At 43.6% G+C, this 24599-nt stretch overlaps 1 protein-coding gene across 1 annotated transcript in view; it reads left to right on the forward strand.

Moving 5' to 3' along the window:
- Positions 1-24599, forward strand: part of TRIO (trio Rho guanine nucleotide exchange factor) — a gene marked incomplete at both ends in the record, with an annotated part of 341738 nt that overhangs the window by 47908 nt on the left and 269231 nt on the right. The window lies entirely within an intron of this gene.

The following is a 24599-nucleotide window of genomic DNA, read 5'->3' on the forward strand; positions in this document are numbered from 1 at the left end:
TGGCCTGCCCAGGGTCTCTCTGTTCTGGCCTTCCACGGTGGGGGGGCAGAGGATATGCTACCTTAAGTAAGTTGACCAGCCGTCCTGCGCTTTGAGGAGGGTCTGGGTCCCCTTTAGTGGGTCAAGGCTGGTATATTAAGGTTCTGATATTTATGAAAAAGGCCAGTTTGACTTTGGTGTGTGTGAGAATTTATGTGTGTTTATGAATGTATATCACTGTACATTCACAAACATTTAAAATGTCTTTTAGGAATTAGTAAGAATTTGATGCCTGCAACTCACACTTAGTGTTATTTTACCACTGCTTTTAGCCTGGGACAGCAAACTGTTGGTTTATCTTCATCAGCAGCACGTATAATATTCATGACATTTCCTTTACATCATAGGTGACGCTTGTTCTGATGAAGTGGTGGCAGGGCTCAGGGAAGTGACCCGTCAGGACAGTTGCAGACTGGAAAAGAACATTTCTAGTAAATCCCCATGGTTCTTGGACATCTTCCTGAGTTTATTGGTTCTGCTCCTCCATCCTGAAATTTTGATTTTGTTGATTAGCCTTTTTGTATTCAATAACAACCCTAAATAGCCCCTTCCTTATGTATTTTCTAATAATCCCCACAGACATATTAGGGGCTGTTGGCCTAGCAAAGATGTGGGAAAAGTGTAAAAACTTCAGAACAAGAACAAGCTGTACATCTGACCTTCAGGAGATAATATGCTTGCATCCATTGTACTGTAAAGAAAAGGAACATATTTAAAATTAATAGTACTAGTGGCATTCACAATGGCCAATAAAGAATGCTTTTGTCTCCTTTATTAGAAGGTTATCTGACTTTGCTTTTTGTAATCTGAAGTCAACTGAGGTCTGGAAATATTAAATGGAAAATTGCAGACATGATTCCTACTTGTAAAGCTATATGCCTTTCTGAGTATCATGAGAATGTCCCGGCCATTCCACTCCATCCCGCCTGGGGCGTCACTCGCGTCCTCACTGTGTGCGCACCACTCAGTGGCCGTCGGGGTTATCAGACCCACCGTCGCTGAACCACAGTGCCTGTGTAGAGGGCTCCTTTCTGTTGGAGATTGCAGCATGCACTGGGGGTCTTGGAGTGCTCCTCCCACAATTAAGGGTGGACTGTCGTTTATAGTATCTCATTCAAATCTCACAGAAGTGTCCTCCGCAACTTCTTGTAAATCTGAAGTAGGTTAAAAAGAATTTGCTGTACAAACCATATCATTAAGAATGAAAAGGAGAGCCGTAAATCACTCTTCCGAGGTAGCAGGTATAGATCAGAACTCTGCGGCCGCTGATACAAAGAATATAATAGTTTCCTAACTAGAAGTCTTTGAAACCTATAAGGCAGTTGATACAAAGAATATAGTAGTACCCTCACTAAAAGTCTCTGAGCATTTTCAGGTGAAAACAGAAGAGAGAACAGGTGTGGTGGCTTGGTCATCCCAGTACTTGGGAGGCTGAGGCGGGAGGATGGCAAGTTCCAAGCCAGCCTCAACAACTTAATGAGACCCTGTCTCAAAACTTAAAAAAAAAAAATAAAAGCAATGAGGGTGTAACTCAGTGGTAGAACACCCTAGGTTTAATCTGCAGTACCACAAAAACAAAACACAGAAGAGAGGAAGGAGGTTGCTTAATAAAAGGAGCGCATCAGTGCACGGGCTTTATCCGGGTTGCCATTAACTTGACTGAACTAGAATTCTGTACAGAGGTCACCGCCTGTCCTCAGCTGAATGTGGATTTCCCATAAGATCAAAGTGTGATATCAATTCACTTTTATGGTGATTTACAAGTTAGAAATGGTTACTTTGCAAGGTATAGTTTACTCTGAAGAGAAAGGTTTTATTATCATTAAGGAAAAAGGACAAACAGGGTATGAGATTTGGGGAACTGAATATTTTAAAAAGCTTTCTGCTGGTGGCTGGAATAAAATGGAGACCTCTCTGCTGGAAAGTAACTCAGAAATCTGTTAGTAATCGCCCTAATTACAAGAGTGAAGATTTGGACAGTTTTTTTTTTTCTGAGAACTTGCATTTCCGTGGAGCTTTTTACTAGTAACAATACTGAATTAGTACTGATTATGTGATATATATTTTTGATTAAAATTTTTTATGCGTTCTTACATGGTGAATGTTCTAGAGAAATATGGTAGTCACACCGTGACACAGGGATGTCCACTATACAATCCATTCTGGTCTTTATTTATTTAATTGCTCAAGTTATTCCCAAAGGCCACATTTCTCCATTCTATCTTTTCCTAAGCATTTCCCCTTTTCTGTTTTAGTTGAGGGGTAGGCACTATTTTTTTCAGAATCTTACCCAAACTTATCTACGTATTTGTATCTACACAGGATCTAAAGTCTCAAAGTTAAGCATTATGTAAATGTACGGGTTGATTATCATTTGGTTGAAGATTTCTGGCTATCATTATTTTATTTTGGAAAAAAATTTTGGTCATCTAGCATATATGTTCCTTCTGTCTGGGATAGGGGTTTTAAAAGAACTTAGCAAAGACTTGTTGTAATTGGAAATAATGCACCTCTAAGCCCAAGGGAAGTTCTCTCCCATTTTTATGCTTGTTGGTTAGGAACAGTCATATTTTTCAAGATACTTTATGTGTGAAGCACTGTCACTCAGTAAGAACCTGATGACTCGATATAATTATTTGGCCTTTAGACGTTTGGAAGTCATGATAAACCATGTCCTGGCCCTTTCTGATGGCAGATGAGGCACCTGGTGCCTGTGCGTTTGGGCGACTTGCTTAAAGTCACAGAGTAAATTGAGCCGCTCTTCTGGCTCTGAGTTCAGAGTTCTTAGGCCAGATACAATTTTTGCTTGTTTGTTAACTGCCTTCCTACTTTCAGGATCCTGTATGAAGTGTTGAAGAGCCTGAAGCTTGAATTTGCATGTGCTGTTAGTTGAATAATTTCTACGTGCGGAGATCTTATCTTCAAAAGTCATCGAAGGCTTTTGGTCATGGTTGGTGATTAACAACTTAAGGTGACGTTGGGTTTATTTCTTAATGGCCACAGTTGTGAAATACTGTGATCAGTCTACTGGGTAGTGTTCATTGTCTAATTTCACTAGGATTCTGTAATTGCAAAAGCAGAGAGATTGAAGGAATGGAGACCTGGGAGATTCTTACTGATTATTTAAACTTGTAAGCTTCCTCAGCTATGAAGTAGTCGTGCCTTTCTGGAACCAGTGTCTACTTCCAGGGAGCGAGGTGACATTGCGGCGTGCCCAGGAGTCTCTCTGGCCCTGGGGCTTGCTTTGTAGTGCCTTTCCTCCCCCTCGGAGCTCCGGTGCTGGGTGGGCACGCCTAGTAAAGTGTGTCCAGGTATTTCCTCTCAGTCTTGTCCCCAGCTCTGCCCTCAGCGCCAGGCACAGGAGTGAAGGGACAGTTAGGCTGCCCCTCCCCTGGTCCAGGCTGTCATACAGAGGTGGGGTCCTCTTCATCCATATCCTGTTCTTCCTCCTCTTTTCATTTTTTCCTCTTTGTTTTAAAAGAACAGTTAGTGATCTGATTCCTAAACCGTATTAGCGAGGGCTTTTGACTGCATGAGTAGAATCGGCCTTCACCCGATAAGCATCTCAGAGGACGACGCTAGTACATATTTGCCAGGAACTGTGACTGTTCATATTACTCGCTTTTTTTTTTTAAACCCTATTGCATGCTGGGAACTTGAACTTTTTCTGGCAAAAGACCCAAGCCTTCTTGGTCAGAGGCAGTCCTGACTTCTTGGTCAGGACTTCCGGGCTCACAGTAGTAACAGTAGTCATGGCATCAGCATTTTTTTTTTTCATGAGTTTTCCAAGCTTCAATTCCCATAAGACAAGATGCAGGATGCCAGGTGATGGCTGTACACTCAGTGGCTTATGTTACAGGACAGGAGCCCTGAACTTAAGGTACTGGCTCGTTTATTCTCTACTGTAAGCCTGTCTCCTTTTTGTTCTGATGAGAGACACTCTATCTTCCAAAGCTATAAACAAAGCTGCCCTTTGCTCCAGAGAAAGACACTATCTCTGTCTTCTAAGTTAACTCCCTGTAAAGATACCTTTGTAACCATAGTCTGGAACAGAGTTCTCTGCTTGGGTGATGTGCAGAATTGCAAGAGACCCGTGGAGAATTGTCTTCCCACAGGATACAGCGTGGAAAATCATAGAGGAGGAGCCGGGGATGCAGCTCATTGGTAGAACGCTTGCTTAGCTTGTGCAAGGCCTAGGGTTTGATCCATAGCGCTGCAAAACCAAACCAGTCCCTGTCTAAAATATAGAAAGAAAAAAAATGAAAGAGAAAGAAAGAGAATGAATCACTGCACTTCTCTTGCTGTTAACCCCCCCCCCCCCCCGCAGTACTGGGGATTGAACCTAGGAGCCTTCTACCTCCAAGCCCCACCACTAACCCTTTCTATTTTATGAATGAGTTTATTTATTTATTTATTTTTAAACATGATAGGTCACTGAGAATCTCTGTAAGTTGCTGAAGTTGGCCTTGAATCTATGCTTCTCATGTCTCAGCCTCCCAAGTACTGGGAGTACAGGTGTGTGCCACCATGCCTGGCTCTGTTAAAGTTTCAAAGCACACATAATTTTTATCTTCATATATATAAATGGTGTCTTTTTTAAATTTGGGATTAAACTCAGGGAGGTTTTACTTCTGAGCTTGCTGGGGCCTTGCAGAGTTGCTGAGGCTGGCCCCCAGCAATGCAAGACAATCCTCCTGTCTCAGCCTCCTAACGGCTGGGATTATAGGCATTCCCCACCATACCCAGCTTATCGAGATATTTCACGTAGCCTGTATCTTCTGAACATTGTAGAGCACTCTTTGCTCTACAGGAGCACCTGGCGCTCCATTTCGCCCATTTCCCCCCTCCCTGAGGAAGCGTCTCTGTCCAGTTCCTTTGGGTGCTGTGCTCAGTTCCGTGCTCAGTTGTACTAGGTATAGAATTGGAATTTCAGAGATTGAAGAACGGAGATTTCAAATCACTCAGGGCAGCCTTTCGTTTAAAGCGTTAACTCTCTCATCTCGCTGAGACCTTCTGGAAGCAGTAACACACACTTGCCGTGGCGCCGTGGTGGTGGGAGTGTGGGCCGTGAGACGCTGGTGGCTTGGCCACGTTGCTCTGGTGAGGACCTTGGCCTCAGACAGCCTGGGCTGTGCAAACCTGAGCACCTCGCGGTGTCCCTCCAGCCCGTGTGGGCTCCGGGAGCCTGAGATCCAAGGTCCACTTCCACTTGGACCTGTACAGGCACAGCCATCGGGGCCAATGGCACAGAGGCTTGGGAAGTATTTGCCCAAATCCCAGTTGGTGCTTAAAGATTAAAATCCTTCCTACCATGTGCAAGGAAGCAATGTGTTGTGAGTGGTAGTGGGACAGTTTATATTTACACATGTACATTCTTTTATTTTAATTAATTACTTTTTTCTTTGTGGTACTAGGGATTGAACTCAGAGACATTCTGCCTCTGAGCTATCTATACCCCTGGCCTTTTTTTCTTTTTTTTTAAACAGGGTTTCACTAGGTTGACAAGTCTCATACTTGCTGAGGCTGTCCTTGAACCTCCAAAACTCGTCTCAGCTTCCCAAGTACTGGGATCACAAGCATGTGCCACCATGCCTGGCTAGGCATGTACATTCTTGCAGTTTATTAAAAACAACCGAAGCTGGGTGTGGTGGTGCACGTTTGTAATCCCAGCATTTGGGAGGCCGAGACAGGTTCGAAGCCAGCCTCAGCTACTTACTGAGGCTCTCAGCAACTTAGTGACACCCTGTTTCCAGATAAAATATAAAATAGGTCTGGGAATGTGGCCACTGGGGATAGAACCTCTGGGTTCTATCCCCAGTACCACAAAAAAAAAAAAAAAAAAAAAAAAAAAAGAAAAAGAAAAAATTGAAAAAATTTTAAAAAACTGAAAAAATCTTACCTGTAAGAGTATCTCCCTAAAGGTGTTAGGTATTCATATTCAGAATGTTAAGTATTCATTTGGGCAGACAAATGGTACTTATAGTAATAGAATTTGTCTTGCTTTGAAAAAATTCAGTACCATTAGATTTTGATTAAGAAAGAATTGTAAAATATTCTTTTGCATGGAGTCTCTCTTTTGAAAGGTTCAAAACTGTCATATCTTGCTCTTGAGAAAATACCACTCTTTGTTGAATGATTCAAGCTTGTTAATTCTTAGAAAATTACAAGGTAAAAGAAGTTCCAGTTTCTTTACTAGGCAGAACCTGTCCCCCCCCCCCCCCCTTTGTGATACTGGGGAAGGAACCCTGGGGCATTCTACCTCCGAGCTCCACCCCAGTCCTATTTTTTTTTTTAAAGGAACTCACTTGAGTTGCAAAGGGCCTCACTAAGTTGCTGTCTAGGAAGCGTGGTCCGCCTATCTCAGCCTCCCAAATGCTGGGATACCAGAGGAGCTTGTTAGTGCTGTGACATCTTGTATTCTCATGAACAGTTGTCTTTTCTGTCCCCTGTCTCTCCTTCTGGCCCTCTTTGCCCTTCTCCTAAGCAGGAGATGACAGAGTGATAGTGCGTTTACCACCAAAGTTTGATTTGCAGTTAGCATCTGGAGATGCCTGTTATCTGGGGTCTGACCATTCTCCATGCTGGGCTTTTGCCTCTTTAAGTGGGATGGAGTGCTGAACCTCTGCCAAGATGGAGTTGGGGAAGTGGGGTGGGGGCCAGGTCTGTTAGAATGAGTCCAGGCTCGAAGGAGCAGATGTGGCGAGCGTTGGGGCTGCTGGGGTGCCCAGGGTGAACCGCTGCGGTTTAGAGAGGGCCGGGCAGGAGTCTGCATGCAGCTGTCTGCCAGTGAGAGCAGAGCTGTGATACCGGTGCCCTGGCCCTGCCAGTGGGTGGCGGGACCATCTCTGTTAACAGTGTCTTCTGGGAGCCAGATTTGGGTACCAGGCCAGCATAGGGTGCCATTGAGTAAGGCTGCCCTGCCCTGCTCCTCCCCTCGCCCTGAACGGTTGGCACCTTCATTCTGCTTATGCAGAACTTTAATAGGGCCCTCGGCCCCCTTTCTTAGGTCTCTGCCTAAGTGGCAGCTGCTCTGAGAAGGCTTCTTACCCCTCAGATTGGGTAAGAACCGTTAGACACTTCGCAGGGTCCTGCACCTCTCATTGCATCTGTTACTTGAGTTTAAAACTTAATGCCTGTTACACGTTCACCGTGTGAGACAGCCTTGCGCCTTGGGGCAGGGACGCAATGTCTGTTACTCACATCTCTAGTCCCGGGTCTACTGTGGTGGTGAAGTGTTGAAATTCTTGTTGAATGAGTGGGTGTGGTTCAGTGGTTTCCCCATTGGGTCTGGATGACCTGGAGGTGGATGAGCTAGGACCCAGCAGCTGCAGAGCTTCGGGGGAGGCGGCGGGGCAGGGCTCACTGAGAAGTGTTGGTGTTGTGGGGTTTGTGGTAAGAGTGAGGCTGCTCACCCCCCGGGGTTCTCTCAGTCTCTGCTGTGCTGTGGTTATTCACGTTAGGTATCTTCAGTTCTAGTGCATGAACCAAGCACTCATTTAGGGGGGTCTGGCTTTTTTCTTTGTTAAATCGCTGAGCTTTTACTGTTTTCAAAGTCAGCTACAATTTCCATTTTCATGTTTATAATGTTTTAGAAAATGAGTATTCTTTCAAAAGCACTTCTATCTATCTAAAAGGAAAACTTAATATGATCTTTTGTTTTTGAGTTGCTGGGAATCACACCCAAGGCCTTACACAGGTATGCAAGCACTCTAGCACTGAGCCACATTCCCCAGCCCTTGATCCATTTATTGTTTAGGGCAATTTAAGAAGATTCTGGCCCACGCTTGCAATCCCAGCATTTGGGAAGCTGAGACCGGAGGACTGGGGTTTGCAGACAGCCTCAACTACTTAGTGAGACCCTCTGCAACTCAGTGATACCCTGTTTCTAAATAAAGAATAAAATATAGGACAGGGGGTATAGCTCGGAAGTCAAATGCCTCTGGGTTCCACCCTCAGACCCACAAAGGAAAAAAAAAAAAAAGATTCCATGTCTTATTTACCATGTAACAAACTTATAGTCGTTGTTAAATTATACCTTGAACCGTAGCACTTTACTTTTTAAACTAAAACATAAATAGGACTTTTGATTACAGATAAATACATGAATATATTGCATTTTAACTGTGATACTTTTCTGTGCGTGGATTTTTGTTTGTTTTTTGGGATCCTGGTAATTAAAATCCTGGGTATTTTACTTCTGAGCTATTTCGTACCCAGCCCTATTTTATTTTATATTTTGGGACGAGACCTTATTAAATTACTGTGTAATGTCCTTGGACTTATGTGTCTTCCTATCTCAGTTTCCCAAGAACTGGGATTATAGGTGTGTATCCACACCCAGCTCATATGTCCTATAGTTTTAAAGAACTTTGGTAGCATTGTTTCTTAACTTTGAGGATTAAGTGTAGCTATTTTGAAGACAGAGATTTCCCTGGTGACCAGCAGAAGCTGTTGTCCAAGATGACCCCTTATCTAGATAATTCAAGATATTTTCTTATGTCACTTAGACTGACATTGAATTAATTGTGCCTGTTGATTAACTCAAATAAATTACTTATTTTTCTTAAAGTAAAGGTGGTCTGCAAATCCCAAGGAAGGCCCATATTTAGAAAATAAATCAAAATCAAAGAAGTGAGCTGGACGTGGTGACGCACGCTTGTAATCCCTGTGCTTGGAGGCTGAGACAGGAGGACACACAGGTTCCAAGCCAGCTTCAGCTACTTATTGAGGCTGTCAACAACTTAGTGAGACCCTGTTTCCAAATAAAATATAAAATAGGTCTGGGTGTATAGCCCGGAGGCAGAAAAGCCCCTGGGTTCCACCCCCAGTACCACCACCCAAAAAAAAAAAAAAAAAAAAAAAATCAAAGAAGTGTTTGAAAATCTGGGCCCAGAGGTATAGATGTACATAAGTGTCAGTCACATTTATTTTCCTTTGACACTTTCAGGAAAGAAGATGGAAATAAATGTCCTGTTACCCTTCTGTGAAAGTTGCATGTAACCAGTTTGACATTCATAGGGAATTCTCAAAATGTACTCTGCCCTCAAATTGAAGTAATTTTAAATATGATAACTTCAGTTGTGACTGCCCGTTTGCCATTCTAGTTCTTTATAATTCTTAATTTTTAAGAAAGTTTCAGTCCGTGCCCAGTATCATGACAATTTTTAAGTTTTCATTGGTTTTTGAACCAGTAGGTCTTAGAGTGTTCTTTATGCAGTAATTAGGTACCTGATACATAGGTATATTCTTAACTTTTTCCTCATAGAATAACCACATTTGGTTATTCTCTTCTCCGATACTTGCCACTGAATAATTTATTTCCCAAATTTAATCTGTTCTCAAAGAATAATGGTTTACTAAGCGAAGGATTTTCTCAGAGAATGTGCCACAGGCTGTTAGACAATTTGAAAAGAGATTCCAGATGGCTTTGCCCTGGCAGCGGGCCTCTAGTGTGTGTTGGAGTAGGTCACTAGCATCCTATGGTGATTACTTTGAGGTAGCTAAGCTAGAGTATTCATTTTGGTATCTTCATTTAAAAAAAAAATAGATGAATAGAAAAGAAAAATTAAACAGCTTCATTTTTTTGTTTTGTTTTTGGACCCCCCCTTCACTACAAAAGCCTTTCAAACATAATTAGTTCTCACAGTATCTTTCTTCATAATCAGGTAGGAAGGTGACTTTTTACAGAAATTTTTAGTTTTGTACTTAGTCATGCAATGAACTTACTAAGACAGAGATCTTATGCTCATCTGTATACTTTATTCAGATTGTCTTTTTTCTGTTCTGAGAATAGATGTAACTAAGTCTAAGGCCCAGTCTGTTGGAACCCCTTCTTGTTTGTTAACTGTCCGGGATGATCTTCCGAATCCTTACCATGTGAACTGAGCACTCACCATGTGAACTGAGCACTCCGAGGCCTGTGTGGCCATTCCCGTCTGGGAAAGGCTTGTCCCTGTCGTCCTCGGAGGGGCCTCGGCCTGGAGCCCGCTGCCTCCCGCAATCACCTGCTCAGGCTGGTGGAGGGTCCAGAGCCTTCTTCTCTCTGGGGGTAGGAAGTTGGGAGGCTGTGGGTGCGGCTTCAGGAGAAGCACAGGCATGGATAATGGTGTGTAAAATTCAAGGGAAGTGAGCTCTTGTTCGTCACACACTGAAGCCGGTACGTCTTTTCTTTTTCCCCTTTCACTATTGTTATATTACATCACAGAAAATGTCTGGTACTTCTAAATAAAAGTGACACTTGTCCTTTGATAGGTGTCCTCTGGCCTGTCAGCGGCGTAGACTTTTAAAGCTGCTCGGGTGGTCTGTTTCTTGGGAGACGCTTGTTTGGAATTGTATGTCTTGTTTGAAGCCAAACAAGTGTCATCTGTGGTTGCACCGCACCACATTTCTCCTTGAGAAAAATAGCGATTTTTAAGGCACCAGCCTGTTCTTTCACCACAGAAGTAACTTGGGAGAGAAGAGGAGGCTGCAGGGGGAACTGGGTGTGTGTCTCCTCCTCCTAGGTGTGAGGGAGGCTTTCTCCTTGTCAGTGGGCACAGAGCAGGAGGAGGGTGACCCTGTCCCAGTTGTCTGGTTTTGTGATCATTGGCGGCGTAGTTCCTGGCCACTGTGGACAGGCCTTGGTCAGTGTAGGACTGCACATGGTATGGGGATGTGCCAGGTAGGGTGAAAAATCCCTGTTTAAGTGGAGATTTAGAGAACAGATGATAGTGTGTTGTTTTAAATAAAGGATTTGGGGGAGAGGTTACCTGAAACAAGACTGGTATATCACTCTGTGAATTCCTGAGCCTTGTTTTCCATTAAAATGCCATTCAGATTTTCAGGCACAAGGGGACAGTGCTGGATACAGTGCAGCGGGCAGTTAACTTGAGGGTATCTTGGTTTAAAGTAGCGATGCAGGTCTGTGCCAGGTGCCTGATACAGCGTAACGGGACGTCCACCTGAGGGCGTGCTGCTTTAGAGTGGTGGTGCTGGTCTAGGCAAGCTGCTTGCCCTCTCTCTGCCTCCCTTTTTTTTTTAATTGTAAAATGGAGAAAATATGAGCATTCGACTCATAGTTTTGTTCTGATGACGCTGTACCCCGCCTCCATGTTAAGCCTGGCATGGGTTTTACTAATGATGCTTGTCAGTTGCATTTATCAGACTTGGTAGAAACCAAGGGGCCCGGTGTCATGCCTCATCCAGTTTTTCGCTTCAAAGCTCTTTTTCTGCCCTCTGTATGTCACCATGGCTACAGTAGAGACACATGCCAGTATTTGTGGAGCAAAGAGAAGTGCCCAGGGACTATGGAGGGCTCAGGGTTTTGTTGTCCCAAGTCATCAACTATTGCTAGAAAAATCCAAAGAACCTCCTTGTGCTAACAGCAGCTGCAGGAAGTGTGCACTCAGCCCATGCTCTGGGAGGGCACGGACTGGAGTATGTCCCGCAGGCTTCCCTGGCTGCATTGTGTGTGTGTGTGTGTGTGTGTGTGTGTGTGTGTGTGTGTGTGTATTTGCGACTCTTTGGAAAAATAGAATAGGTGGTCCAGAGAAGCAGGAATTAACAATTCATCAGTGTAATGAAGCAGTTCGTTGTTTCATTTAGAAGTACTCACCCAGTGAATAGTAGTAGCTCCTGGCATTTGAAGAAACTTGCAGGTAAATATGCTTGTTCACTACATTTGGTTCAGAGTGAAGATTGGTCATTTATCTGGAGGTCGTTGGCCAAGGATAGAGGTATAAAAACTCGTGGCCAAAACAGAAATCTTGCAGCTGAAGTTACAGTTAAATTTAAGTGATGAAAAACTAAATGTTTTTAATTCTTTATTTTGAAACAGGGTCTCACTGAGTTGCAGAGGGCCTCACTAAGTAGCTAAGGCTGGCCATGAACCGCAGTCCTCCTGTCTCAGCCTCCCAAATGCTGGGATTACAAGGGTGCGCCACCACGCCCGTCTGCCAGTATTTGTTTGTTCTGAATCTCCTTTCAAGCCCTTTTTGAAACAGTGGTTTTTTTTGTTTGTTTTTTTTTGTTTTTTTTTAGTTTTATTTGCTTTTTTAGGGGAGCCAAGAAAGCAAAAGAAACTAGTTTAATTTATACTTTAGTATAAATTACAACTATTTTCACCAGTTATTGTGATAATGTGTTCAAAGTTTGAACTTATTTTGTCCAGCCTCATTTATTATCCAGTAGTTCTAAATTCAATTAAAATTCAAATTTGGACCCAGCAAAAATGAAGTGAACATCAAAGAATGGCACATGCACAAGAAGTCCATCTGTTTTTCTTTTGTCCGTCTGTTACCCCTTCCTTTACTGATGGCCACCTGTAGCTGCGCCACCCCGAGAGTAGGCATGGCTTTTGAGGATTCCTTAGAGCTGCAGAAAAGGTCACAGTAATGTTATTTCCTGACCTTTTGACTTTATCTTTTAACTTCTCAATGAGAACTGTAGGTTATATTAAACCAATGATTTATGTTAACAACTGACAAAATCATTTCCTCAAAAGGGAAAGACTAGCCCGTGTGGTGGTGCACGCTTGTCATCCCAGCACTCGGGAGGCTGAGACAGGAGGATCCAGTTTGCTGACAGCCTCAGCTACTTAGTGAGGGAGGCCCTTTGCAATGCAGTGAGACTCTTTTTCAAAATAAAGAATAAAGAATAGGGCTGAGGATGTAGCTTGGAGGTAGAATGGCCCTGGATTCCATTCCTAGTACTGGGGGGGAAAAAAAGATCCATCATCTCAAATGATTTAATAATTTAAAAAAAAGTGCACAGTAATACTTTGGGCCTGCAAAATGCTTAGTAGGAACGAGTATCTTAGGCCTATTCATAAACATACCTGGTGTAAAGCCCATCTTCTGAAATGGTTTCCTTTAAGTGTACCAAGAGTCACTGCCATGAACCTGCCTCTGCTGTGAATCAGCCTGCAATAGAACATACTTATGCAGCAATTAAAATATGAAGCAGTGAAATATTTTATCATGTGTGCCTGAAAATATAAAATACCAGAATAAGCATTTACCGACTAAAGTTTGTGGTGTAAACTCAGTTATGTTCCTTTGTGTAAGACAATTTAAGTTTGGTTCTTTAAGAATTAATTGGATATTCTTTTTTTTTTTTATCACATATGACCTCTTTTGGCCAGATATAGGCGTCTAAAGTTTGTTCCTAAGACATAGAATATTGAAATTTTTTTTAGTACTCTGATCAAGTCATTACTCTGAACAAAAATATTCTCAGTGAATTAAGAAGTATAAAAGCATATGTAATAAAAGTAAAATCATGGTTATAATATATTATTTATGCTTATCTAACATGCTCAGAAAAGGTAAATCCTAAACAGACAGTGTGGACCCATTTTCAGTCCTCCCAGGGACCAGATTCCTGCTCACCCAGGTGCGTTCATTGGTGTCTGGGCCGGTGGCTCCCTCTGAAGTCACATCTGCCACACCTGTGCCCAGGCTTCTGCTGAGCCTTCCAGGCTCTAGCATTTGTCTCTTTCCTCCATTCCCATCCAAAGCCTCTGTTGACTGCATTTTAGAGGATTGGAGTTTGTTGTGGTGAAAGTAAAACATCTCTGGGAGCTCGTGCTCTGGAGGAGGCGGGGATGTGGGCCCGGCAGGTGCGGCCCCTGAAGGCAGGGCATAGTTGGGGCTTCAGGTTCCCCGAGGCTGTGGCCTTGAGGACTGTAAGTTCCTCCTCTCTCCCCTTGCTCTCTGCCTCCACCATCATCCCCTAAGGACCCGAAGTCCCAGCTCCTGCTTGGCAGCAGGTGCAAAAGGGAAATAAATATTTATGGCCTGAAATCTTCAGAACTATAAACAAATCAATCTTGCTTCCTCTAAGTTGTGGTCGTCAGGTATTTTGGGTCACAGCAGTGAGAATGTTGACTGAAATGGAGTTGTACCAGCTCTGTCCTGAGATGCCTCTTCTTTGATTAAATGGCTCAGTCAGTAGGTTACTTGTTGAATGATGAAGTGTGTATGTGGGGGAAGGGTACAAAGAAGAGTAGTACATGATTCCCGGAAATAAAAATAAAATGATCAGAAAGCATACAGCGGTGATTTAGATGTTGCATCAAAGAGCTTATTAACAATGTAGTCATTTCTCTGTGAAGCAGCTTGATATTATTAGTTTAGTCTTTAATCGTTTATTAGGAAAAAATGAATAAACTTTCCCTCTAATTAGATACAACCTTTTTTCACTGATATAATTCAGTATTTGACTATGGAATGCATAGAATTCAATTACATATATAGGTTGAACAAGCTGATTTTCTTGATTAAAGAATGATGCTAAAATAGAATATTAAAATTTTAAGTATTTAGCCAGGTGTGGTGGCGCATGCTTGTAATTCTAGTACTTATGAGGTGGAGACAGGAGGATCACCGGTTTGCAGCCAGTCTCAGCTACTTAGTGAGGCCCTCTGCAGCTTAGTGAGACCCTCTTTCAAAATAAAGAATAAAAAATAGGGCTGGGGTGTAGCTCAGAGGTACAGAGCCCATGGGTTCAATTCCCAGTACCGAAAAAAAGTTTTGATTGCTTATTTTAAATGATAATTTGTTAAAATACACTCTTAATTTGCCTATAATAGATACCATATTTATTTATTTTTGTGGTGCTGGGGGTGGAACCTAGAGACATTCTACTTCCAATCTACATACCTAGCCCTGTTTTATTTATTTAGAAATAGAATCTTACTAAATTGCCAAGCACCTTGCTAAGTTCCTGAGGCTGGCTTCGAACCTGTGATCCTCTTGTCTCGGCCCCTGAATATTGAGGATTTACAGTCATGCACCACCATGTCTGGTTTCACTTTTAAATATAAAGATGATGTTCTGTTTGAAAATTATATAATTATAAAAAAATTAAAAGAAATTGACAATATTGCCTCTTGGTTTGGCTGCCTCCTGCCTCGTCTTGAACAGCACGCACGGCTGGTTTTGAGAGCTGCGGACACAGCTCGCAGTCTCTGAGGATGAGTCATGCCGCCCCCTGGCTGGGTTTCCTTCCCCTCCAGATGCACACACATGCTCAAACATGTGTGCCCCTTTCATTCAACCTTGGGTGTCCGGCACGCAGGATGTTTTAACATGCTGGCCAGGGGCAATAAAAAGAATGCCCAAGGAAGAGCTGGAATGGGTAGTAGATAAGAATTATTGGCATTATTGAAGGAAGAGGAGGAAGAGGAGGAGGGGGAGGAGGGGGAGGGGGAGGGGGAGGAGGAGGAGGAGGGGGAGGAGGGGGAGGAGGGGGGAGGAGGGGGAGGAGGGGGAGGAGGGGGGAGGAGGGGGAGGAGGGGGAGGAGGGGGAGGAGGGGGTAAAGCTATTTTTTTTCCTTTTGCTCTGGAAGATTGGGAGGACAAAGCATAGAATTCTGTCCTGACCAGGGTATGTGAAATCTCCTATTTGTAGCAGGAGAAGGGCTTTTGCTACCTCGTTGCTTTATCTTTTCATTTACATACTGCGTTTGGATTTAATTTGGAGCAATTTGGAAAAAGTGTTTCTTCTATGACATATGTGTACAGTATTCATACTATTTCATTTATTTTATAGCAATCAAAAAAAAAAAAGCCAGGCGTGGTGGCGCACGCTTGTAATCCCCGCGCTTGGGAGGCGGAGACGGGAGGATCGCGCAGGTTTGAAGCCAGCCTCGCTGGCTTAGGAGACCCTGTTTCAAAAAAATAAAATAGGTCTGGGAGTGTAGCCTGGAGGTAGAAGGGCTTCCCAGTACCACCAAAAAAAAAAAAAAAAAAAAAAAGAAAGAAAGAAAGAAAGAAAGAAAGAAAGAAAGGCTATGGGTATAGCTTGGAGATAGAATGCCCCTCGGTTCAATTCCCAGTACAAAACAAACAAGTAAAACAACCCAACCAAGTAGGACAAGTTGTATTCTCTATGCTTGAATGAAACAAATAGCAATTTGCAATTAGAATATGACCATGTTTAGACCTACGGCCTAGCGTGCGGATTTGGGGTCTCTGGCTGTGGCATGAGAAGAGTTTGGTTGCTGTAGTGTGATCCAGATGAGATATGTTAGGAGAATTCAGAGCAGGTGTGACGTTCTTTCCTTTGCTAGATATTTGTGTGTTTTGTGCCTTTAGCTTATAAACAGCGATAAGGATCGGAGGGAAGCAAGTCTCTTTTGTCTTTGTGGCATGGAAGAATTTCTTTGGATGAAAAGAAGGGAGAGGAAAGTAAATCTTAGAATTAATTCTACCTAGTGGCCGGGGAGAGTGGCTGCTGTGAGCGCCCAGAAGCTTGGCTTTCCCCAGCTCAGCACCAGGCGCACCCACAAGTTAGCCGTGTTTGTTTCCAAACCCACCGATGCCAAGTGCACTTTTACTATCAATTTATAATCTCCGTAAGTATTGTCTGAGTGTGTTATGAGTAGCAAAAATAGTTCTGTAAAAGCTAAATTGAGTCTTCTTGAGAAGACTTGATAAAAGCAATACCCTGTCAAATTAAGTGTGTGAGAGGCAATCGTTAAGTCAGGGATTTTGTAAACATCCTATGAACATTCTGTCCTTAAATTTCTTCTGTCCTTCCAGTGACTCTGTGTCTTAACAGACTTAGTTAAAAATTATTTGACCAGACTAGTGGTGATCACACTGAGAGGCCAGCTCTGTCCACTCAGCAAGCCAGCAGGGGCTGTCCTGCACCGCCTGGCCTGAAACTGTACCAGTGTGCTCCTGCTCTGTACATTGGTGACATTCCTTATTCTTTAAATTACACATGGGTAGAAACTCAAGACTGACCATCTTGGGGGCCAGAGATGGCTTTATGGCATTAGTTGTACTCTGCTTGAGGACAGCTAATCAGAGATAATATCCCTCTCCTCCCAGAAGGGGATCCCGGACCCAGAGGGGGCCCGCAAGGTGTGCAGCTCCTGTCTCACGACCTAGGCTGTTGGTCCAAGCTAAAAGTCAGGCTCCAGCTGGCTGGATCCCGGCCATGTCCTCACTCCTGTCTTCTGTCTTCTGAAAGGTCACAGGTTAATTCTGAGTGTGGAAATATGGGTTGATCTGATCAACATTTTTTTTTTATTGTTTTGTTTAAAAAAAAAACAACAACAAAAGTTAGGGGGAAATTTTATTACTGAATAATCTACATCTTTCATAGTTCAGCAGACAATTTCTGAGAACATAGCTTAGGGAATGAAAACCATATATAATACAAAACAGAAATTGATTCTGTTGTCACTTTGTTTCACCTAATTATTTCTTAATGGACGAATTAAACTGAGTATTGTATTTCAGTTTGGTGATAGAGGACTTCATTGATTTGTCTGTGACATCAGTCAATTTCTGTGTGTAGACAAGGATATGTTCTGTTTATTTCTGACCAAGGTGAAGGAAACATCTTAGGTAATGAAACACATCCTATTTTAAATCATTTGGACTTATTCATTGATTTCAAATCAGCAGATATCATAATTTCTATTTTCTTTTACCTCTTTTAAAAATTAATGTGTTAAATATAACATTCTAAAAACTTGATTGAGAGGAAAGAAGCAAAATGATCAGATTGGATGAAATTAATCTTTTGTATATTTGATTTTTACCACGTGTGGTTTAAAAAGGTGCTAGACTGCTCAGTTCAGTAATAAGAATGGAGAAATGAGTTTTATTTATTTATTTATTTTGTGGTACTGGGGGTGGAACCCAGGGGCTTTCTACCTCTGGACTATACTCCCAGACCTATTTTATGTTTTATTTGAAAACAGGGTCTCACTAAGTTGCTGAGAGCCTCACTAAGTAGCTGAGGCTGGCTTCGAACCTGTGTGATCCTCCTGTCTCAGCCTCCCAGGCGCGGGGATTACAAGGGTGCGCCACCATCCCCAGTGAGAAATGAATTTAGATAAATAGCTAAGGTTCCTACATTCCTACTTTAAAGCAGGTGATTTGGAGTTTGTGTTATTGGCTTTTAATTTTGGAATCCCAAATCTTCTTTATAGTTGTTTTTACTGGGGATGGAACCCACGGGCATTCTACCTCCACGCTACATCCGCAACCTTATTTTTCATTATTTTGGAACAAGGTCTCACTAAGTTGTGGAGGGCTTCTCACGTTCCTGAGGTTGGCCACAAACCTGTGATCTTCCTCATAATTGTTTTAAGTAAACAAAAAATACTGTACGAGATCTAAGTGGAAATCATGAGTCTTTGTTATATTGCTAATCTCTATACTAATCAAGAGAGTGCTGAATTAGCAGTCCTATCGTGTTTCCTGTAGGAACACCCTTCTGTAGTGGGATTGTCTTTGCTTAGCTCACTGCTAATGCTTCTTGAGTGCGGAATGACAAGTCTTGACTATAATCTGGAAGTTCATTACGCTCTGTTATGGTTTTATATTTTACTAATGATGCTAGTGATAAAAACTTGTTTTTTTTTTGTTTTCTTTATTTAGGTATTTTTTGTATGTGACCTTGAGAACATTTTTTAACTTCCCTGATGTTTTTTCATCCATGAAATTATTTTATACTAACTGGTACCTAAAGTGTCTTTAGCTCCAAGATCTGATGAAGCCATGCAGTGTGTGTGATCTTAGATGTTCAGATCTTTATTACAGTTTCACCGATGGTATAGATTAAGTTTTGTTAAGTTCTAAGTAAATTGTGTAGATTCTGAGAAGCCAAATCACTAGGTGTTTTTTTTTTTAAATAATTATTCCTTCTAAATATACAATGAGTGAGTGAAACTAGTTTTGAGACTTGTCACTGACGTAGGCTGGTTTCATTGTTTCTATTATTTACCCTTCAGTGAGTGAGAGCCGGTGTCCTGGAAGTTGCGATTGAATCCCATCCTGTCCACTCTGGTTTTTGCTCCTGGATGTGACTTACTGCCTCTGCCTCTGCCCTTTACTTTTTCATCTGTAAGTTAGGAATGTTAATGGGGTTTGCTTCTTAGTGTTGATGCCAGGGCCCAGTGATGTAGTCTGTGCAAAGCTCAGCACACCGCGGGAGGTTGGCAGAGGTTGGCTTTCTGGATTGTAATCAGAGCTTTCTTCTCACAGGGTAGTGAGCTCACACAAATATCTCTCATTCTTTCCTAAGTTGGTTTGAGGTCCTTGAGCCCTGTAAGCTGGTTAATGACTGGAATGAACTCAGACTGCCTTCTCTCTTGGAGTTTACACACATGGGTAGGGTGCCACTGGAGTCACGCTCACTCAGAGCCAGCAATGGAATTCACACTGACTAAACATTGTTAATCTTGCCTGCTTATTTACTTATAAGCTATTTGAAAAAAAGAAGTGCCGTTTCTCAAGATGATTAACTTTTTCTTTTGGTTTTATATTTGCTGCACCGTGTTTGAACTGTTGGTTGTTCAGTACCCAATTGCTCAGAGGAAACCAAGTGGCCATTGGAGAGTTGGTGGTTTCCTAGAGCTTTGGCTGAATATTTTTCTCATATTACGGACACTGAGGTATCTTATTCTAGTGCGTAGTGTAAATGTCTGTACAGTGAGTGGAGTCACCTCTTACCTTTTAAAGACCGTATTGCATGTGTAATTCTACTTGGTATGTGCTGGTACGGGAACAGCCTTGCAGAGGCGTGTTTGTCTTTTAGCACCATTCAGTGATTTGGGGAAACTCCCTCCCTCCCAGGGCCCTGAACTTGGCCAATCCACTTATGTTTTCACTCTTCCTATCACAGGCTTATTTGCCTTCCTTAATCAAATACAGATAATAACCTTGTGGGATAGGAAGCCAGTCCGAGACCTGTGTCTAGAAGGGGGACCCAGCATTTGAATCAACAGCCTGGCTCAGGGTTGGGCTTCTACCTCCTCTGCTACCTCTCCCGAGAACTGTGGCAGCCATCAGGAGTGGTGTGCCGTGGGGGGCGACCAGATAGTGTGTGCTTCTCCAGCACCGTGTGGCAGGGTGGCAGGGTCTAGAGATGCAGGCGCACTGATCATACCTTTAATTTGGTATTTTTAGAATATTTTACTCTGCGTATTTCTAATTTAAAGATGTTCATGATTAAGAATACCTAGAACCAACCAGTAGGCCCCCCATAAGAAATACCTAGAACCAGGAATTAAGAAACAAAACCTGAGCTGAAGGGTCCCAAGGTCTGCCACAGAGCGTGTGACCGTCACCAGGCATGCAGGGTCCACCTGCCCGCCATCTTAGCCCTGCTCTCACACTGCCCGAGGAGCGCACAGAAAGGACACTCCCATCTCTCCATCTCACTCCCTTTGGGCGCCATTTTTATTTTGAGTCATAGAGCTGCTTGTCTTCAGGAAGGGAGAGTGGTGTTTCATTTAAATTTCCACAGGGCCATTTTTCCTCCTGGCCTCTCCCCTACCCGCGGGCTCCTGGGATAAAGTGGGCAGGAGGCAACAACCAAACCATGGAACCAACCTCCACGAATGGATCACAAAATGATGGGATCTACACACAACGGAATCCGCCCCAGTAATAAAGAACAAAATTATATTATGGACCTGGAGAATAGTATGCTAAATGCGATTAGCCAATCACAGAAAGAGAAGGGTCATATGTTTTTTTCTGTCATCTGTGTAATCGGGATACCAGAGGGACTTGAGCTAATGGAGGAAGAACCCCACTAGGGCTCTGGAAGGGGTCTAGGGGAAGGTGATGGGAGGTGGGAAAATCAATGAAAGAGACAGGTCCACCCAAGTTACATGCATATGTGAATTTACCAGTGGCCATCTCGGTATCCTGTATGGGGAGCCGGTGGGGGCGCCGGGGGAAGCTCCCTGTGTGCATGTATGTTCCTGTTACTCTGAACCCCATGATGAGGTGGATTACAGCACACCAATAAAAGTTGTTGTTGTTGTTTGTTTAAATAAAGTGTGCAGAAGGCTGCAAGCTAGGATTCTGGGCTTTCGCCTGTCAGCCAGCTTCAAATGCAGTGTGTTCAAATGCAGTCATTTCTGATTTATAGGAAAATTGTCTCAAAGATGACAAGGCACACTTGACATTTAAATTTTCATTTAAATTAATAGAAAATTGGCAGTGGGAAACCACGAGCAGCTCTTTGAATGTGAGTCCCATCCCTGAAGTGTGGGGAGTGCTCCTGAGAGCCCTGGGGACTGTCCTCAAGCGCAGGGTGCCCTGCGGGCCGAGTGTTGCCACAGCGGTATCTGTGAACCGCGATCCTCTGGGCTCAGCCTCCCGGATGCTGGGATTACAAGCCTGCGCCACCACGCCCGGCTTGGACCTGTGTTTTATATTCCCAGTGCTAATAATGTTGAAGTGTCTGAGGTTTGGGAAATTATGAAAAGAATAACATACATGTTTGAAACCAAGCATTTAAAAATAATAACTTTTGGCAAGAAGACTTTTTCTTATTAAGGAAATCAAGGTGTTATTATTAACTGTACTTTTAATACAGTGACAGTTTACCTTTGTGAGAGGAGGTGAGACCCTCATTTACATTCTCAAGACAGTTTGGGTTTTAAAACGTTACACAAAACACAAAAGATTCACCAACAGGGACATGTTTTCACCTCATACAAGTAGTCATCAGCTTCAGTAAGCCATTCTATGGGACAGAACATCATATTTTCCTGAAATGTCCCTGGCATTTTTTTTCTTAGTAAGTTATATAAATAAAGACATCCAGCTGGGCGTGGTGGCGCACGCTTGTAAACCCAGCATTCCAGAGGCTGAGACCCGAGGATCGCGGTTCACAGACAGCCTCAGCTACTTAGTGACTCCCTTTGCAACTCAGTGAGACCCTGTTTCAAAATAAAGAATAAAAATCAAGGCCGAGGATGTAGCTCAAGGTAGGATGCCCCTGGGTTCCATCCCCAGTAACACACACACACACACACACACACAGAATGAATGGCTGAGCCAGAGTAGTGAGAAGACCTCAGAGGGCAGCGATGAGCTCCGGGCCTAGCTCTGCCCAGGAACTGGTGGCAGGGGCACTGGCTCCAGCTGAGCTGGTGCCTGCTGCTGCCTGGGGTTGGCACCTGCACCCCTCACGGTACCCAGACTATGCACATCAAAGATGCCCGCTGGTTCAGCAAGGGTTCACCTGTGTCCCCAGTAGACTCCACGGTCATTTACCCCATCGTGAATTAGACAGAACACCGGTTACTGGTGAGATACCATGAGTTGTCATTTCCAAAGGCCAGGGACTGAGACAATAAAATCCTGTAGAGAAGATCGGGCCTGCTGGAGTGGGCTCCTTGTTGGATCGGCAGAGCCCATAGCAGTGTGGCATTATCTGGGGCATTAGAAATGATCTTTTACTGGCTGGACAGCTGCTTTGCCCAGGGAAGCTGTTGCTGTGTGTCTCTTCTGAACTATACCCCCAGCCCTATTTTTTATTCTTTATTTTGAAACAGGGTCCCACTGAGTTGCACAGGGCCTCCCTAAGTAGCTGAGGCTGTCCGCGAACCGCGATCCTCCGGTCTCAGCCTCCCAGATGCTGGGATAACAGCGTGTATCACCATGCCCGGCTGAGTATCACAATTGCTGATGTTAGAGGCGTGGAGATGTGGCCCAAGGTGAAATTGTGCAGCTCAGGGTGTGTACACGAAGCCAGCTCTGTGGTGTGACGTCGGTGCCACTTGTTTAAATGGAAAGCACCACTAGGGTTTTAGCAGCCATGCAGATGGAAACGAAGTGGCGGGCCAAGCGCGTTGTGCAGATGGGGTGGGAGGGATGTGGGGTATTTGTTTTCTTTTCCTATAATTTCTTTTGCTTGTTTTCATTTGCCCTGAAAGGACAGTTGTGCTCTCCAGCCATGCTTCTGCTATTCAGAGTGCTTATCCACACGTCTGGGGTGGGGTCTTTAGTGAGCCTCAGAAGCATTCTGGTTGTGGATTCCCAGCTATGGTGATGTGTCCTTACCACCCTCCTGCATGAGGCTCACCGCCATCAGAGGGTCATCTGCTACGTGGCCAGATCTGTTTCTGCGGCAGGGCTGGGCCGTGAGTAGAACCTGAGCCTCCGAGTCTCTGTGATCGACTATTCTCAGGACTCTATGTGAGGCCTGTCCTTGAAGAACTATTCGTGGAGGAGATGAAACAGATTCATATTTTCTAAGCAGTAGGTTGTGACTAGTATTTATTTATTTATTTATTTATTTATTTATTTATTTATTTATTTATTGTACTGGGGGTGGAACCCAGGGGCTTTTCTACCTCTGGGCTATACTCCCAGACCTATTTTATACTTTACTTGGAAACAGAGTTTCACCAAGTTGCTGAGAGCCTCACTAAGTAGCTGAGGCTGGCTTTGAACCTGTGCGATCCTCCTGTCACAGCCTCCCAAGTTCTGGGATCACAAGCGTGCATCACCATGCCCGGCTACTAGTATTTTTTTTAAGAGAGATGGACTAGAGGGGTACAGAAGATATCTTTTCTTTTCCTTTTTTTTTTTTTGTGGTACTGGGGGTGGAACCTAGGGGCCTTCTACCTCCGGGCTATACCCACAGACCTATTTTATATTTTTATTTGGAAACAGGGTCTCACTAAGTTGCTGAGAGCCTCACTAAGTAGCTGAGGTTGGCTTCGAACCTGCGCGGTCCTCCTGTCTCTGCCTCCCAAAGCGCAGGGATTACAAGTGTGCGCCACTGTGCCCGGCAGAACATATCTTTTCACTGCACATTCCACGAGTGATTATTGTGAGACTCTTGAGTTGGTGTGTGCATATTTATACTTACATAAATATATAACCTGTATATATTCATATATTGAGTTACATCGTGAAAGGTATTTCTTACTGTGGGATAAGGTCCAGAAAGTTTGAAAGGCAGTAGGAGAGATGCTGTCTCTGGAGTTTCTTCCCATCTTTGCTTGTTGTGTTGTTTGGACTCCTTATCCTGGCCTTAGCCAGTAAGTCATCTACTCTGAGATGAACGCAGAACGAAGGAAACTGGAAGCTTAATCTGCCCATGGCAGTGGGTCGCCAGCTTGGGCAGGCGTTGGAACCTCTTGTTTCACTCTACACCTTTCTGAGTGTCTTTGGCGTGGAGTGTGGGAACTTTGATTTTAAAAGACAAAGTCTACTCTGATTCTGATGCAGGTGTTTGTGGGACCACTTTTAAGAACTACTGGTCTACCCTGTGCAGGCACTTTGCACATTAAAATTTAATTAAAATTTAAAGAAATTAACGTCTGGTGTTTCATACATACATCTTCTTTTACAAATAAGAACACTAAGGCTCTCTTGATTAGATTTGGTGACTTCCACAAGATCAGAGATGTTTAGGGAGGACCTACATTCAAGCGAGATGGGTATGAGTACTGTCCTCTCGCCCTTCCTTCCTGGAGAAAGTCAGATAGTGTGGGATGTGACGAATTCCTGACTGAGGGGTCTCCCTAGCTGTAAAGGAAATCAGGTTGTTAAAATGGCAGGCTTAGAGAGCATGTTAAGCAGGAGGCTTTTGTCATGGGACGCAGTATTGTTACTGCTGCGTCTGAGACTGCCTTTGAGATCCCGAGCTCTGCACGAGTGCACCTGGGGATGGGAAGGTAAGGGGGCAGACAGGTGGCCGGTGTCCCCACTGCAGGTGAGTTTCAGTGCTCGCCTTGTCCCCAGCTTTGGATCTTAGGTAGTGGCTTCCATCTGTGGTCTCCGGCTGCCTCCTTTGCAACATGGAAG

This window comes from Muscardinus avellanarius (assembly GCF_963383645.1).
Source record: "Muscardinus avellanarius genome assembly, chromosome: 1".
NCBI lineage: Eukaryota > Metazoa > Chordata > Mammalia > Rodentia > Gliridae > Muscardinus > Muscardinus avellanarius.